Raw genomic sequence first — 19,067 nt, forward strand, 5'->3', positions numbered from 1 at the left:
GATATATAAACACAGGCTCAAAGAAAAAAAAAAAAAGACAATCCTCGGTGCTACTATTTTTTACTGTACTTTATGCAGGGACTACAAATGCAATGGACCATTGATCTGTCACTTATGACATGCGACTAATTGAGATGGTTGTCTCACAAAAGACAATTACATTTTATAGGCCGAATTAGGGTAAATTTACACACGGCGGATTTGTTGCAGACATTTCTGCGACTATTCCATTCTTCTGAATGGGGCTTACAGAAATCCACACACCTGCTGCACCATCAAGCCCATTCAGATGTATAGAAGGGACGTCATTGGGGTGCCCTGCTTAGGAACAGACTGGCGAACCCAAGCCGGGTGGCTATTCATTTGAATGGCCACCATGTAACGCTACTTTTTTCTTTTGCAGTAGCTATTGTAGGAGAAATGTATGGCTGGTAATGGGGCTTTCAACAAATTGTTGGCCGGCAGCACAGGGTGGTTCTTGGCCTCCCGCTATGCAGGTCACAATACAGCTCCATTCCGGTGAATGGGGCCGTGCTGCATTTCTGCAGGGAAAACTGGAAAGGAGACGCAGCGCTGAAACAGAACTGTGGACCTTTAATTCTCAGGATCGACCAGTGATCTCATATTTTTCTCTCAGACGGTCATTACTGGGACATACATGGCAATATATCTACAATACGAATAATATTCCATTTGGATATTTAGTTTTTATGTTGCAAATAACGCAAATGTGCAATGATGGATACGCATTCTCCTTTAAGATATTTGATTTAATGCTACATTTCGAAGTCACGTCTTATATCTATTCCTATACACACGGTTTTGTGGCGCGCGCACGCACACACACACACACACACGCACACACACACACACACGCGCGCACACACACACACACAATCGTTCAGACAGCCTCTTCTTATCAGGTCATTAATTATTACACACAGAGCCACCTACATATATCACAAGGAAACCGCTGCCTACCCACGGATATTAAGCTTTCATTTCATGCTTGTTACTCTGTTGATACAAGAAAAAAAAAAAGTACCCATCGCTGCAAACAATGGAAAAATAAAATTGCTACAAAATAATTACTGTAATTACAGCTCAAACATGTTAGCACCTTAACTTCTCGTGAGATTAAAGACAGTCACAGACGCTACTTGTATCCTGGGGACGGTAAAACAAGAGATCTTAAAGGGGTATTCCGGTTCAAGAAAATAAAGCTTGTTCACTGTATCCAATTTTCCAATAAACTTTCTGTAGCAATTCCTCATGGTTTTCAAGATCTATGCTTGCTGTCACTCAATAGGAGCTTTCATGGTTTACTTCTAGGGGGATACAATAAAATCTATCCTGTTCATGTGATGGACCAGGGCAGATTTTTATCTGCTGGAAGTAATGAACAGCAAGAAGAGAAGCGTACCTCTCCAATACAGAGACTATTCGAAAATACCATGACAAATGTTTTGTTTCTAAAACCAAAATACCCTTTAAGATTGAGAGAAACCTAGATAAAGACCTTGATAGGTGCGTGCCCAGGTCCATGGGCAGAATTCCTGCATTTATTATTGCAGCACTGGTAATTGTAGATTTGTGCATGGTGCCAACTCAATCTCAGCGGTGACAGGCATGGTTGCATTCCCCAGTGTTGTGACGATCCCTGAAGGTCAGCGCTATACAACATAATTGTCTGTTCGCGATCTTACGCAGTCTTTATTTTTATGTAACATTTCCACTCCTCCAGTGCCATGGCTGAAATGCTCCATTAGCTTCCTATGACACGTCATTGCAGTGAGGCTGATTTAGTAGTGGCTCAGGGTGTGAAGAAGAATAATGACATTGAAGGAGGAAGGGGGGGGGGGGGGCTGAACAGGCTTAAAAGTAACTCGAATTCCCTCTTAAGACAACATGCCTGGCTGGAGAAAGTGGAGCTGCGGGTAATTCTACTCCCATGTCCACAGCTATTCCTGTCTAGCAGGGTGGTAGAGCCATAAGTTACGGTGATGGAAGGAGCAACGACGGCCGGTTGGCAACTAATGGGGCTGCACTGAAGAAAGAATCTGGATCATAACTCAGAGAGCGTGTGTGTGACTGTGAGGTATTACTGCAGAGGACCTGGCTGGAGAACACAGCAGAGATTTGGTGAAATGCCATGGGTATAAAAATACTAAATATATGAATTATTTGTTTCATTATCGTATCAGTAAATGTCGGTAATGTACACGCGTGACCGCCACTCCGTTCCAACGGTACACACGGGATCCTAGATCTCAAGATCACGGGGGGTTCCAGCGGTCGGACCCATAGCGATCGTGCCCGTGTATAGGTGATAGACATTTTTCATGGGACAAGCACTTTAATGGTACATGATTTTCTTCTTTCCACATATCCATATTGATTCGCCTAATAATGAAGGAGTATTCCATATTCATACAGAAAATTTTGAGAACTTGACCTAAGGATCTATAAAATGTATTCATGAATTCCCTTTGTGACTTGAAAAACTTGATGTATAGATCATTCCTCCTTTGGCCAGCCAGAAGACGTAAAGGACGTGCGAAGGAACCGACTACACGTCTCTAAATCATTTATGCACTTTAAAGATTCTCTCATATGTTGTCTTACGTCGCTCTCAGAAACCGTTATTCAAGACTTGATAAAAACGCAGAACAACAACTCAGCGCGTTTCAAAAGACAAGGAGGCGATTTACATCCAGAAACTAGAAGCAACTGGTAACTGAACAATAAATCTGCTGATCAAAGAAGAAAAACCACCCACAACGTGTTATATGAAAGTATTGCAGGTCAGCTAACAAAGCCGGGTGCCACTTTTAGTAAAAAATACACCAAATGGACAGGACTAGACAGGTCAAAAACTAACAATCATAGGGCAGACTGAAAGTAGTCCATAGGACAGAAATTAGCAAAAAGATTCATTGGAGCAGGGAATCAAATTTTTAGACCACTCCATTTTTGGCTTTTACCAAAGACCTAATGGGCATTTGCTTTACTTACATCCAAAACACACTACATTATACCAAGAGCTTCATGGAGCTATACTGAAGTACAGAACAACTGATCAAAAGGGTTTACCGATGGACATACCCTTTAATATCGGGTAAAGCTCCACAGTCAAAGCAACACAATCAATGGATACAATAAACAGAGGGGTCATGTGGGGTCAAATCTAAAATGTAAGGTTGTGGCTGGAATGTGAGCTTTGATTTTACACTCCTGTCTGTATTTGTGCTAAGCAGAATAAACACACTTATGGTGGAACTGAAGCCTGTAAAGCTGCACACAGAGTCCCGGGGGCAGCAGACTATGGAGCCGGGGGCAGTCAACATGCAGCCACATGATGCCCCGGTACTGCAATGTATTACGGAGGTATTCTCCCCCCGAAGCAATGATATTAGGGAAGAATCTCTCTGTAATACGGAAACCGATGGAACATGCCAAAATATTTGTCAAGTCAGATGCTATATGAAGAAGACAAAAAAAAAAAAAAAAAACAACAACTCTTGTTTGCCTCCATATATAATTTGAGGCATACAGATGTAAAGTAGCGCCTCTGAGTGCTATGGGTGCCAAAATACAGCTCTGTACAACTTGGCGGCTGAACAATACACCCCTGTGCATCAAGCCTTCGTACTAGGGTAGCAGTTGTAAAATGGTTATTAACTTTTCAATACACTCTATAAATCAATAGTATAAGCCAATATAAGAAACTCTGTCATATAGATCTTATTGGAGATAAACGCCTCTTTCTCCACTTATCAGCCCCCCCCCCCTTCCTAACTGTTCACTCGCTCTTAATTTACTGCCTAATCCCTCTCCTCAGGATAAGCTTACTAAAAGATCAGTTTACAGTGGTCCATAGAAGTCTATGAAGAGGGGAGGAGACCAGTGGGAGAGAGCAGAGAGTGATAGAGACTTGCAGCAGCTTCCTGGTAATATTTCTTTCTCACCCTAGTGCTGGATTTACAGCTACACTGCTCATTACTGCTGTATAATCTCCTCCATGCTGCTGCAGCTTATATTGATATGAGGTAGATAGACAGATGACAGGATTCTCCTCTTCTATGTATGCTGTGTTTAGTAGACATGATAGCCGTTCGGCTCATCCGACAAACACAGAGAATTAGAGACCGAACCAGCCGAGGGGAAAACGGTTAAAAAATGCAGAATACATATAAATGGTCAAAAATAGTGTTATTCCTCATGCACACACATGACAGCCTATTTTAAAAAGTCATCTGAAAAGTTATGTATTTAGGTTCTTCCTATTACTTTTCCTTGTGAATAATGTAATTCCCAAATAAATGTTCTGCCTCCTCCAGTTTCTCATACAGTGATAAAAATAATTGTGCCCTTGCCCTCTTGTTTGCATTGCTACAGGGCATTAACTTATACCTTTGCAATTATGTTTCTCTGCTAAAAGGTACACACAGTCCGTGATTACAGGCACAGCCGGCCAAAGACTGTCACCCGCATTTGTGGGACGTGCTCCCATTATAAAGTATGAGAGCACGGTTCGTAGAATCAAAAAATAGGACGTCCTATTTTTTGCGGGTCATTTCTACGGCACGGACACCTTCCTGTAAATATACGGGAAGGTGTCCGTGGGCAATAGAAATGAATGGGTCTGTACTTTGACGAAAATCACGGTCGTGTGCATGGGGCCTTAAAGCTTATTTCACAGGACTTAAATTTCTACAATGCTCAAAAGAAGAAAATATATAGAAACTGAAAACTACAAAAAAAAAACACAAACCCTTAAACTATATTGGAGGTGATGCGTGTGTCATATGAATGCACATAATGGTTTTATTACAAGTCAGAAATGAAGCACTTTCTATTCAGAGGTTTCCAGTGCCACCTGCTGGCCAATATCAGAAGCACCAAGGACATGTTTGGGAAGCAATATTGTATGTTGACAATAGCAGACCAGATAAGTATTTCTCAAAATTATCACAGGGGTCTAATAAAATAAACAGTGTTAAAGACTGCAATGTATATTATATGTCAAAAGATCCATGACACGGCAGAAAAGCATTTGGTTTAGTTTATAACCCTGCGGAGCAGACATTCTATTGTGATATATTGCGGATCTGATGATGGGTATATTTTGTCATGATACACTGAAGCCACTTTTTCACAAATATGATTTAGTGGTTATAACAGTGCATGAGTTTTATCTACAAGAATTCTAGGTGACCGTCCATGCATAGGAAAATACGAAAAAAAGATCCCAATATTGTCAAAACAGCCAGTAATAATCCAAATTAACAGAAAAATTAAAAAAGGCAACTATTACCTAGATAGGGATGGTTATAACACAGGTGGATTGTCAAAACAGCCAGTAATAATCCAAATTAACAGAAAAATTAAAAAAAGGCAACTATTACCTAGATAGGGATGGTTATAACACAGGTGGGGGCTGTGACATCCACACATTTATTTCAATAGCCATTAGTGTTATAGGCAAGATCCAAAACTGCGGGATGACATACGGTTTGGTCAACCATAGCCTCAACTGAGGTTTGCGTGATTTTTAGTAAATATATATTTTTGGCAGCAGTTCAGGTCATTGAGAGAAAACTGGTTTGCAGGAAAATGCTCATTTCTGATCAGGGCATCAGTATGATGCCCTATAAAAGCTACACTAGATGGCGCAGTTGCACCCACTAAATGTAAAGTGGTCGTTCGACCCACACGAGGTTCACTCATAGTGTAAGAATTACCCTGTGTAACCAACCTAAAAACCTGCACAATAATCCCACAACTTTTGCTGCATATGATTGTCAGCAACCTTTGTTGACGGTTGTGTTGCAGTTAGATGTATATTGTTACAGAGCGCATCTCCAGTGATCCAGAGGTAGGAGGGACAGGGCTACCTAAAATAGCTTAAACTTGCCATACCCAAGCAGGAAATTACAAGCGGTTTAAGAGACTGTAGAGGGAACTTGCTAATTAAAGGAGCTTTCCCATGATATTTAAAAAGCTGGCTGCAGGTAGGGGGAAGTGCTAACATAACAAAATAAGTACTCCTTTAATGAAGTCCTGTGATTACAGCAGCATCTGCTGTTTGAGAGGGGGAGCAGAGGTATGTGTAATGTGAGCTAGCAGGCTTGTAGAACTAGTGACTGTGACCGGAGTGCAGGCCAACTGAATCTGTAACATGGAAAACCAATTTAAGAACTTCCTGTTAAATAGAAATGAGAGATCTGCAGAACAAATGCCTAAACTTTGTTGGGAAGGGTTTCACAGAGGTACTGTACATGATGATCTGAGGGCACTGTAAAAAGTTTATTATTTCAATAGAGATGCACTTTAATGTAATACAATAAATCTCTCTGGTCGACTAGAAGCCAGTGTCACCATATATTTGTAGCCTAAAATCAAAGTAAACATTCGGCTTTACTTTCTTATATCAGTTAACTGAAGTCTAATGAGATCTTCACCCTGCAATAGGACTATCCTTCAATCTTAACCTTCTAAGTCCGCAGCAACATTTGTGTTCATTATCCTATCCCAGTAATAGCGTCAAGAAAAAAGACAAACTGCAACAGTCAATAGCGTTTTTTCAGCCAAGATGCGACACGGAAAAAGCCGACCTGTAAGTGCAACAGATTAGGATCTGCTAATTTGTATAATATTCTAGCAGCTCCAGTTATGACCTCCCATGTTGCAGGCATCTCCGCAGCTTGTGACTCGGTTTATAGAAGGGATCCCTTTCCCTGCACAGCTGCTATCCGAGCTGGGACATATATTGCTTGTGGAAATCATACATGCAGAAATACTTTCTACCTGAGGAATACGTAACCTGGAGAGTTGGCTTTTGTTTTTGCCCTCTATTCATATCCAGAAGTGGAGACTGGTGACCCTGAGTACATGACTATGTGGGGCTTAGCCTTGAGAGGTGACCCAGCACATATGTGATTAATACAGCTCTGTCCCTAAGGCACCGTTGTCCTATACAGGGCAAATTCGAAGTTGTCCCCCCTGTGGAGATACGCTGTCTGTGACTTTGCCCTGACTGTGGGCGAAAGGATATGAAAGAAAGGACATGAAAGACTAGGAACTGAATGTCCTCTGCTCTACTGGGAACTGCAAACCGAGAGCTGCTGAAAGTGATCAGTCCACCTTGGGCTCTTTAACATATACTGGTACTTTGTACTCTCATAACTTAGGTGGAATAAATTTGAATAATCATTTCTTTTAACATCTCATAGTTCAGACTGATTTATGACTTAAAATTTACATAAATGCTCCTTTCCATTGCGGAACCTCTACGCAACAGGATAAAACTGAAGTGGAAAATCAATTCTTTAACACCTCAAATAACCATTTCATGTGTTTCTTCACTTGGAAGGTCCTGATTCTCCTTGCGGAGATCCCACTGGTAGGGAGTCTTTAGGGCAATGCTCCCTGGGTAAAAGTATGCAAAATAGCTCTTACCCAGAGGAAAGCAAACGGTCTATCTAGCGCCACCTACAGTATAGATGCTACCAGGGCTGTGTAGTCGGTAGGTCAAACTTACAACTCCTCTATTATTCCACTGTATGACCAAACTCCTTCATTAATAGCTCATGTATAAGCCGGGTTGTCTGATATATATATATATATACATACAGGGTGGGCCATTTATATGGATACACCTAAATAAAATGGGAATGGTTGGTGATATTAACTTCCTGTTTGTGGCACATTAGTATATGGGAGGGGGGAAACTTTTCAAGCTGGGTGTTGACCATGGCGGCCATTTTGAAGTCGGCCATTTTGTATCCAACTTTAGTTTTTTCAATGGGAAGAGGGTCATGTGACACATCAAACTTATCGAGAATTTCACAAGAAAAACAATGGTGTGCTTGGTATTAACGTTACTTTATTCTTTCATGAGTTATTTACAAGTAACACACTGATAGCAACACCGCAGAAGAAATGCCTCCCGATCTGACCCCCTTAGACTTTTATCTTTGGGGTCATCTGAAGGCAATTGTCTATGCTGTGAAGATACGAGATGTGCAGCAACTGAAACTACGGATACTGGAAGCCTGTGCTAGCATTTCTTCTGCGGTGTTGCTATCAGTGTGTGAAGAGTGGGAGAAGAGGGTTGCATTGACAATCCAACACAATGGGCAGCACTTTGAACACATTTTATAAGTGGTCAGAAACTTGTAAATAACTCATGAAAGAATAAAGTAACGTTTGATGTGTCACATGACCCTCTTCCCATTGAAAAAACTAAAGTTGGATACAAAATAGCCGACTTCAAAATGGCCGCCATGGTCAACACCCAGCTTGAAAAGTTTCCCCCCTCCCATATACTAATGTGCCACAAACAGGAAGTTAATATCACCAACCATTCCCATTTTATTTAGGTGTATCCATATAAATGGCCCACCCTGTATATTTGGTAATATTGTAAGAAAAAAAATGAGAAAACCAGTGTTTCCATTTTATGCATCTATATATGTACAATACATTTGGAAAGTCTTCAGACCCTTTAAATTTTTTCACATTTTGTTATGTTGGGGCCTTGTGCTAAAATAGAAATATAGTTCAAGTTTTTCCATATCATTCTGCACTCAATACCCCATAATGACAAAGTGAAAAAAGAATATTAGTAATCTTTGCTAATTTATTGAAAGTAAACTAAAATATTGCATTGACATAAGTCTTTCAGTACTTTGTTGCAGCCCCTTTGGCAGTGATAACAGCCTCCAGTCTTCTTGGGTATGATGCCACAAAGGTTACACACTTGGATTTGGGGATTTTATGCCATTCTTCTTTGCGGATCCTCTCAAATGAAATTTTACGTTTTTAATTTTTAATAAATTTGCAAACATTTCTAAAATTCTGTTTTCACTTGGTCATTATGGGGTATTGAGTGCAGAATGAGGGGGGAAAACTATGAATAAGTCTAACTGCTATAAGAACTTGCCTTAATACAGTCTTCCTGTTCTCTCTAGCAGTTCCGAGATGAATGCAGGGACGCCCAGTCATGGCTGCTCTAACTATAGGGTAAATGGCGAACCTGCTCCGGGCCCCGTGGCTGCGCGACAGTTTTCCACTCTGTTTGCGTATTCTGGACGCAGACACAGATGAAAACTTTTATAGGGGGATTTGGGGGTAGACAACCAGACACAGTGGGGAAACTGGCAGCGATGTTGGTCTTCCTTTGTGTATGTCCCCTGATAGCCCTTGTGTCCTTCACCTTCGTTGGTTGTCTGTCTTCCTTCTCCCCTTCTGGGTCGGTCTGGCCATTCTCCCTCATGTAGTTCTGTTCAGCAGTGTGTGGCTCACTGTAGCGCTGCTAAACACTATGTAGCGTTCCCAGTTGTCAGGGACACTGAATTTTCCTCGCGGCTAGGAGGTGTGACATCAGCTTGTTCTGAGCCAAGCGCTGAAGTGGCGTTGCGCCACCACGCCAGCTAAGCGCCGAGGAGGGAGAAGGAAATTTGGGATGTGAGAAGGGTTGCGCAGCAGACCGCGTGATAAGTACAGGACACTACAGCACCGGTACTTACAGCTCGATCACAGGGCTATAGCCCAGACTATTCAGGGGGGGGGGGGTCAGTCAAGAAACTTTTACACTGGGCCCACCAAAATGTTAAAACAGCTCTGTGCACATAAGTGAAGCATGTGCTGTACAAATTAAGACATTTTAACTAAGGCCCTTGGAGCAGAAGCATGAAGATACTGAAAGTAAGGGAGAGGAGAGAACAAAAGGAAATCTGAAAACCGATTCTCTATAGGACGGTCTAGTGATTATCTTTAATAAATAGGAACCTTAGATTAATATAACTTTTCTAAAGTCTTTCATAATTCCTATAAAAGTAAATATGCAACAAGATATACATTAAATATATTTGATATATATCATTTAATATTTTTATTTTGAAGCCAGCGTCTGTACATTCTTCAGACTCGGAACTCCACCGAAAACTGACCCTAACGCCGACGCCACAGCCCCGGTGGCTACACTATAAGTCCATGTCCAATTCTTCAAAGTTTTGTGCCTTCTGGAGGAGACATTTTTTAATTGTCTTTTTCACTTAAAATTCAGCGGGTCTCTAAACCAAATAATGCTCCAAAAATGTGATGTTTGGGGTCTAACCTCTAGGGCCCCCAATGATCTCAAGAGCGGTTCATGGCGATTAAGTGACAACTCATGTAACATCATTCTCAAGAAAAAAAGGTGCCTCCTCGATAAAAAAAATTGTATACCACCGATACATGTGAAAGTTAAAGTCCATTCAAATAATTACATTAATAAAAGTATACGAGACAGAATAATTATATATTCTCTGAAGGCAGAGGCCAAAAAAATAACCTGATCTTCACTAATGAGGATGGAACCTAAAAGGCAAATGTACTCCACATGACTGGACAATTACCAAGCGAGTCCCAGACAGATATTTCTGATCAGTAAGCATGCGGAAACAAGACATTAGAAATGATTTGCCGGCTTAAAGCCTGAAGTTTATCCCCTTTAAGCAAGATGTCACTGGTTATCTTTCTAAGCAGCGAGAACCACCGGTAACAGAGCACAAGGCCATTATCCCCCTCTCTCTGCCTATACAATATGTAAAAGGTATCGCTCGGAAGCCACAAAGTTCATCATTAACTTTCCGGTAAAAAGACTTGGTAAATTTGTGCAGCTTTTATAAAAATATAATGTGTCTGTACCGGTAACGTCCTGTTCTCAGAATCCTACAAACACATTATTATAAGTACACTCATCCGTGAACAGGAGCTTTCACTTCTAAGTATGCCGAGCAGTTTGAGAATTTCAGTAAATCTCTCCACAGACTTTGCACTGAAAATAAAGGAGGATGATGTGGATATATCTTAGGCTGATCTCACACATTTTTTTTCAGCTTTTACGGTCTTTTTTTTTTTTTTTTTTTTTTTTTAACACTTGTGAAAAACGCCATGGTGCAATTTTTTTAAATTTTGCAGCATTGTGTACATATGTTATTTCTGGCAGTTTCAAGTCCTATAAAGAAGATACCTACGGGAAAAATGCCAGAAAAAAAACCCTGCCATAACCAAAAATGCTGCGTTCATGAAAAAAAAAAACAAAAAACACTAGACCCAAAAACTCTACAAACCAAAACACTGTAGACTGTAATCAATGTAGACTTTTAAAAAGTCCCGAGAGATCCAGTTCATCCCGTATGGTGGAAAACCACTTTAAAAAGGAAGCTTCAATGACAATTTGGTAAATACTGTTAAATTATTCTTTAACATTACTGTTTGCCAAGTAGATGACCGGACAGCGCCACCCACATCTACTGCATTGTTGACTGCACTGGTTCAGAGTTGTTGCTCCTCATCAGTACGGAGTAGGGTCCTAGTTCCTTGCGTGAGATGCCATGTGTACGGTCTCTTGCAAGGTACTGAATTTATTTGTGTAGATCCAGCTGGTAGGGCAGTGCTCCTGGGAAAAAGAATGCAAAAAAATAGTTCTCCTAAACGTTAAAGGGCCGGACATTGACTTACAGTGAAGCCACCAGGGCTGTGGCATCGGCGTTGGGGTAAGTTTTAGATGGAATCAGAGTCTCTAGAAACGTAAAGAAAACTTTTGATGCACGTTGGTGCATTTTAAGTAATGACCCTTTTCTGCTAAGCCACGTCTTCTGTTCTGGACACTTTTGAAGAGTGTCTAGTAAGGTGCAAACATCAACTCCCGTTGGCGCAGATCAATAATAAAATTGTCTAAATGGATTTGCAGCCAAAAAAAAACCAACAACTTGGGCCAGAATTCTGGCACAACAATAGTAAATCTGTCCCATTAAAGTAAATTGTTTGACTTTTTTCACTTCTTTTTTTTTTGCAAGTTGACATTGATATGTGTCATTGTTTAGAATATATATATATATTTATCTTATTATGTAATTAGTGCATCTCTTTTGCAAATTAAATATGTCTCATGTATTCAATACATTATATCCTAATAGTTCTATTATGTTCCGATCTATCACACTCGCCCTTCTGACTTGTAGCACTTGCCGCACCTTTCCAACAGTCATTGGCTCAACGGACTAACGCCTCATAAGATACGCCCCTCTAGCGTTATGACGCACGTTGTGTCAGGATGCGCACCAAATACACCCAGAAGTGTGACCATATACACACACATCTCCCTATACACGGCGCCATCTTCGCTAAACAGAGCCTGTTGGATAAAATGGCGCTGACGGAATAGAATAGGTGCGGCACCTAATACCATCAGGTATCATAAGTCAGGTGTGTTGTATTAATTGGTACTTTTTGATTGGTCAGTCCTTACATAAACAACATGTGATCCTCTATCACGGCATCCCTCGGACGAAGCTTTGGGTGAAACGTACGTTGGGGCCTGGTGATAGGCTGTGGTTGGTATTCTATTTATTGTCCTTATGCTGTATTATCCCTGGCTCTGATATGTATCTGTGTTATCTATGCATATGCTATGCAGCTGTATACCGGTCATCAGTGGGGGTGGTGAGCATTTGAACACATTGGAAAAGTTTAATTCTCCAATATATGTTTGCATTACTTCTAGATCCCCTCAGTTCTACCACCCTTCCTTATGGTCTTCTTCCTCCTCTATTTTTATCAAATTTGTATGTTTTTATTGATGTATTTGTACAATAAAGCAAGTTCTCAACTATTTATACACATTCTTATGTGGTGTATTTATCGGTTCTATTAAAGACAATTGCAGGAAACAACATCACACTCTTTGGCTTGACAAAGATGTGAAACATTTCCATTCATTTGTTAGCAATCCTGTATAAAACATGGTATACAGACGTGTCCACCCGTTGTATAACTTAATGTAATTCAAGAAAAGCAATTTGACATCGCACCAATTTAATAAAATTTTGTGCCATTCAGTGTAAATAAATAAGCTTTTTTTTTTCTCTCCTAACATTGGAGTCTATAGGCGAGGGATGTCATCCATTGGAGGTATACATTTTGCACATTTGTTGAACATCTTGGGATATGTCCGGTTCAGAGAGAAGTTAAGGGAGGACACAGCTGTATACATACCGTACATATTCTTTACTGTACTAACAAGGCAAGAACGCAGAGTAGGGCAATGACAGATGGGAACTTATTAGCAGAATAAGGCGGGATTCACACGACCGGGTCGCGCCCGAGCCCGAGTGCCGGCCGGTAAAATCGGCCATTCTGCCCGGCCGGTTTGCATAAAGTTTTGCATCCGTGCCGGGCCGGGCAGATCTGGACAGTGACATCAGCGGCAACTCCTGAAGGGGAATCCCCATGTGTTCGGGGATTCCGCTTCAGGAGTTTCCCCTGATGTCACTGCCCAGATATGGACAGAGACATCAAGCGCTCTGTCCAGGAGCAGAATCCCCGAAAACACTGGGATTCCGCTCCTTCAAGGAGCTAAAGTGCGGTTAGCACATAGCAGAGGGGGGGCGATACCTCCCTGCTCTGCTATAGTGGCGTCGCTACAGTAGTAGCAGCCGCAGCAGCTGCTAGCGGCGCCATCGAAGGTGTCGCCGGGCCAGGGCGCTTTTAAAACAAGCAGGGGAAGGGAGCCAGCGCAGCGCTCCCTTCCACCTGCTGTACACCCCGGCCCTGCCACACCGTGTACAGCGCACAGCCATTCGTCAGAATGGCATCAACTCCTCCTCCTCACATGCACTCGCCGCTGTGAGGAGGAGGAGATAGAGCGCAAGCGCCGGAAAACCCGGCCATCACTCGGGACACATCCCGGTGATGGCCGTGTATTACCCGGCCCCATAGACTTCTATGGGAGCCGGGCGGCCGGGTACCCGGCCGAAGATAGAGCATGTCCTATTTTTTGACGGCCGGTTTTCCAGGCGGTCAAAAAATCGGTCATGTGAATAGCCCCATTAGGGGTCTATTATTCCTAATGCAGCCGGGTGCCGGCCGATTTATGAACGGCCGGCATCCGGCCAGGAAACCCTGTCGTGGGAAAGAGGCCTAAAACATCTACGAGTGGCAGTCGTACACAAGGAGACAATTCTTGTTAAGATGCAACATTGATTCCTTTTCTTGCAAATAAATCTCTGCTCGTCACATCTGCAACTTCAGTGCTGACCCTACACTTTCCGTGGGAGATCAAGGTTGGATACATCAAAGGCTCCTGACACAAACTCAAACACCAGGAAGCTTTCTGCTGGCTACTGCCAAACTTACTTACTTTAGAAGTATTGACTTAACCATTGAGGCCGGTTTACAGTGCAGATATCTCTGAAAAATGATGTACTGGACATGAAAACCTGTAGATGAAATGATCCTGCTGAGTCGTCACTCATTAGCTGCAATTCTGGGAAAGTAAAGACTATCTGAATGAGCCGACAACTCAAGGAAAACAACCCTTAGGTTACATTCAAACAAGAGTGTCCGATTTGCGCACATAAAAAAAAGCAGCATTTTTCCTATATTTGTCCGTGTATTGGCATGGGTGTGCTTTGCCTGTGGCATGCGTTTTATCACGTACTTGCAAGCACTTAATTTCTTTCACATTTATGTCTCTGCTAAACAGACAGTACACGGATGTTGTCGTCCGTGTGCTGTCCGTGTGCTGTCCGTGTGCTGTCCGTGGCCATAGACTTCAATGACTGGAGCGTGAAAACGCATTAATATAGGAGATGCAGTAAGTTTCACACAACGGACACTCGCTGCGTGAAAACTCACGCATATCTGGATAGCCCCAATGAAATCAATGGGTCCATGTGCTGAGTTATTTCAACGCACAGCACACAGATGAGTATTATGGTCGTCTGAATGAGCCCTAATGACTTGGTCTGGAACGCTAGAGGTTCTAATCTTGCGGAATTATTTTACCCACCAGATGATGTCCTAGGAGGTCTGTTCTGCTGTGTCTTCATAATCTGCTTCACAATCTACCACCCACTGCTGGTTAACAAATAGCAAAAGCAGGGTATGATGAAAATACAGTGTGTGTGAAGGAAAGTGGTCACCTACTTTTTCCTAACTGTCTCCACCATAGAATTAATGGACCACGTGACAAGGGAATGGCAATGCTTATTTGGGACCACTGAAATTAGACATTTGAGCTGCAGATGTACAGTGCACCAAAGGAGTGATGACATACAAAAATATCTTAACCCCTTCCAGCATTTTGCCGTATCCATACGCCAAAAAGTTGGCACCGGCTCAGAAGCTGAGCCGCTGCCATCATCGCGGGATGTCAGCGCTATCTTACAGCTGACATCCGGCTGTAATGGCGGGGACCGAAATTCGCTTCGATCCAAGCCATTAATCCCTTAAATGCAGCGCTCAAACGCGATCGCTGCATTTAAGGTGTTTGCAGCTCATCGGAACCCCAGCAACGATATTGCCGGGGTTCCGTTGGCTGCAATGGCAACCGGAGGCCTAATACTGGCCTCCCGGTCTGCCTAGCACTGAAAACTTCCAGCCCCCGCCCGGCGGTGGAGCCTGATCGGCTTCCATAGCCACCGGCAAGATGGCGCCGGCTCAGGAGCTGATCCGGTGTCATCAGCGGAGGAAGTCAGCTGTATGTTACAGCTGACATTCACCTGTAATGGCAGGAACCAGAGCTAGCTCCGATCCCTGCCATTAACCCCTTCGATGCAGCGATCGAAAGCTCTAATACATTGCACTATGTAGGTAGCGCAATGTATTAGAAAAAACTAATCTGACAGTTGGACATTCAAGTCCCCTAGTGGGCCTTGAAAAAAAACAGTAAAAAAAAAAAAGTGTCAAAAATGTGAAAATAAAAAAGTTTGAAAACATAATAAAAAACTTTCAAGTAATAAAATAAAACAATCGCCCTGATCCCTTATCAAGTCCTTTATTATTGAAAAAAATAATAATAAACCATACGTATTTAATATCGCCGCGACCGTAACGACCTGAGGTATAAAAATATTATATTATTTATTGCACGTGGTGAACAGCATAAAAGAAAACCCAGTAAAAAAAACTATACCAGAGTTTCTTTTTGGTCACTTTGCCCTACAAACATTGGAATAAAAAGTAATCAAAAAGTCGCACGTATCCAAAAATGGTACCTATAAAAACTATAGCTCGTCTCGCAAAAAACAAGCCCTCATACAGCTTAGTCGACTAAAAAGTTATGGGTTATCACAACTTGGTGACAGAAAAAAATCCATTCTTTTTACAAAAGTAATTTTATTGTGCAAAACGTTGTAAAACATAAAAAAGTGCTATAAATTAGGTATCGCCTGAATCGTACTGACCCGCAGAATAAAGGTAACATGTAATTTATAACGCATGGTGAACGCTGTATAAAAAAAAAAAAACTATGGCAGAATTGCGTTTTTTTGGTTATCTGGCCTCCCAAAAAATAGGATAAAAGGTGATCATAAAGTCGTATGTACCCCAAAATGGTACCAATAAAAACTACAGCTCGTCCCGCAAAAAAACAGCCCTCATACAACTACGTCTATGAAAAAATAAAATTACTTAAGGCTTCCATAAGTCAGGAAATAAAAAATATGCAGTTGTGCAGCCCGATTGGAACATTTCTTCTGTTTCAAGAGGCGAATTATCAAGGCACTAAAATTAGGGAACCAGGAAGCGGAGGGCCCAAACATATTGCTTTACAAATTTTGCGGTGCTTTTTCTCCTTTAGTCCTTGTGGAAATTAGAAAAATAAAAAATAAAAAAATCGCTAAACCTACATTTTCTTTGAAAAAAATTTTGATTTTACGGCCTACTTCCAATGATTTCTGTAAAAAATCTGTGCGGTCAAAATGCTCACTATACCCCTAGATAGTTTCCTTGAGGTGTGTAGTTTCCCAAATGGGGTCACTTTTGGGGGATTTCCACTGTTTTGGCACCGCAAGAGCCCTTCAAACCTGACATGGTGCCTAAAATATATTCTAATAAAAATAAGGCCCCAAAATCCACCAGGTGTTCCTTTGCTTCGGAGGCCGGTGCTTCAGTCCAGTAGCACGCTACGGCCACATGTGGGATATTTCTAAAAACTGCAGAATCTGGGCAATAAATATTGAGTTGCATTTTTCTGGTAAATCTTTCTGTTTTACAAAAAAAAAATGGATTAAATATGAATTTCTGCAAAAAAAAACAAAACACGAAATTTGTAAATTTCACCTCTACTTTGCTTTAATTCCTGTGAAACATTTAAAGGGTTAAGAAACTTTCTAAATGCTGTGTTGAATACTTTGAGTGGTGCAGTTTTTAAAATGGGGTGACTTATTGGGGGTTTCTAATATATAAGGCCCTCAAAGCCACTTCACATCTGAACTGGCCCCTGCAAAAATGTCCTTTTGAAATTTTCTTGAATATGTGAGAGATTGCTGCTAAAGTTCTAAGCCTTGTAACGTCCTAGAAAAATAAAAGGATGTTCAAAAAACTATGCCAAACTAAAGTAGACATATGGGGGATGTTAATTAGCAACAATTATGTGTGGTATAACTGCCTGTCTTACAAGCAGATACATTTAAACTGAGAAAAATACATATTTTTGCATTTTTCCGTAAAATTTTTGTGTTTTTCACAATTAAAAACTGAACGTATCGAGCAAATTTTGCCAGTAACATAAAGTCCAATGTGTCACGAGAAAAACTCAGAATCGCTTGGATAGGTAAAAGCATTCCGGAGTTATTTCCACATGCAGCCACGTAACCATGCTCCTTGTGTTTATCTCCTGCTTGTGTGTCCTCCCGTACACTGAACACGTGGTTATCTCCCCTCTCCCACCTCCGTGTACCATAGGACATCTTATCTCCACTGCTTGCTCCTCTCCCCCTTCCTTTTTCTGGAGGGATCATGGTTCACATGCTGGGCAGCAGATGGTGCAAAGTCTAGAAGCAGAATAGCAGAGCTGTGTCTCAATAGCAGATAGTGAGTATTTACAGAACTACCTTACACCTTGTATAAAAGGTGCATGCAGGCAGTTGTAAATATAAGCAATGTCTGTGAAAAGGGAGAGGAATCCATAGTCTTTCACATCGTAATCTCGCCAACAGCAAGCCTTGGCAGCATGAAAACAAAAGGTGCTGTAAATAGATGGGTAAAGAATAATAACTACTTCTGCATTATGGTGGCACATACAGATACTTTTCTGTGTTTTTTTCATAAGCTCGGAAAACCTTTAACCTACCAAAACAATACGTGGTTTGGGAGGTCTGCAAGATGATGAACGGTCAATACCACGTGTCTGACGTGTCTGACATTCACCTAGCCCTAGAGCAAAGGTCCTTGTTAGGTGTGCCTCAAATCGCTTGCTTACTATGCCCAAGACTTACCCCTGTAAGGGCCTGTTCACATCACCGTTTGTTTTCCAATCCGGGTGAACCCCGCAACGGAAAGTGAAAGCACAGCTTCCGTTTAAGTCACCATTGATCTCAATGGTGATGGAAAACATCTCTAATTGTTTCCGTTCGTCACCATTCCGGCAGGTTTCCGGTTTTCCGACGGAATCAATAGCGCCGTCGACTACGCTATTGATTCCATCGGAAAACCGGAAACCTGCCAGAATGGGGACGAACGGAAACCATTAGCGATGTTTTCCGTCACCTTTGAGATCAATGGTGACTGAAACGGAAGCTGTGCTTTCACTTTCCGTTGCGGGGTTCACCCGACGGAAACCTCCGACGGAACAAAAATGAACGGTGATGTGAACAGGCCCTTACACTCCTATGCCTTTCACGCTACAGATGAGCTCATTAGGGTGATTGTCGGCATTGTGTGGTAACACGGAGCCTGAATGGCATTGACCACTTTAGCTTCAACATAGAGTTTTTAAGGGCTAAGCACAACCACCTTAAGTGTTCCCTAAAGACACGAGTCAATTAAGCACACATTTTTGAGGTTCAAGGAATAGACCATAAGATGGCGCTGCTGACATCAAACGTAATCCAGACAGTATAATAGGCAATTTATTTTGGGCCTTCGCGTTTCAATGCTGCACTAGCATCTTCATCAGGCCAATGAAGGTACTAGTGCAGCACTGAAACTCGTAGGTACAATAAATTGCCTATTATATTACTACTGTCTGGATTACGTTTGATGTCAGCAGCGCCATCTTATGGTCTATTTCT

General features: G+C 41.8%; 1 protein-coding gene across 2 annotated transcripts in view; it reads right to left on the minus strand.

Moving 5' to 3' along the window:
• The window catches only part of COP1 (COP1 E3 ubiquitin ligase), a 177,742-nt gene that overhangs the window by 95,541 nt on the left and 63,134 nt on the right, over nt 1–19,067 (minus strand). The gene's annotated exons all lie outside the window — the stretch shown is intronic.

This window comes from Rhinoderma darwinii, chromosome 7 (genome assembly GCF_050947455.1).
Source record: "Rhinoderma darwinii isolate aRhiDar2 chromosome 7, aRhiDar2.hap1, whole genome shotgun sequence".
Lineage (NCBI taxonomy): Eukaryota > Metazoa > Chordata > Amphibia > Anura > Rhinodermatidae > Rhinoderma > Rhinoderma darwinii.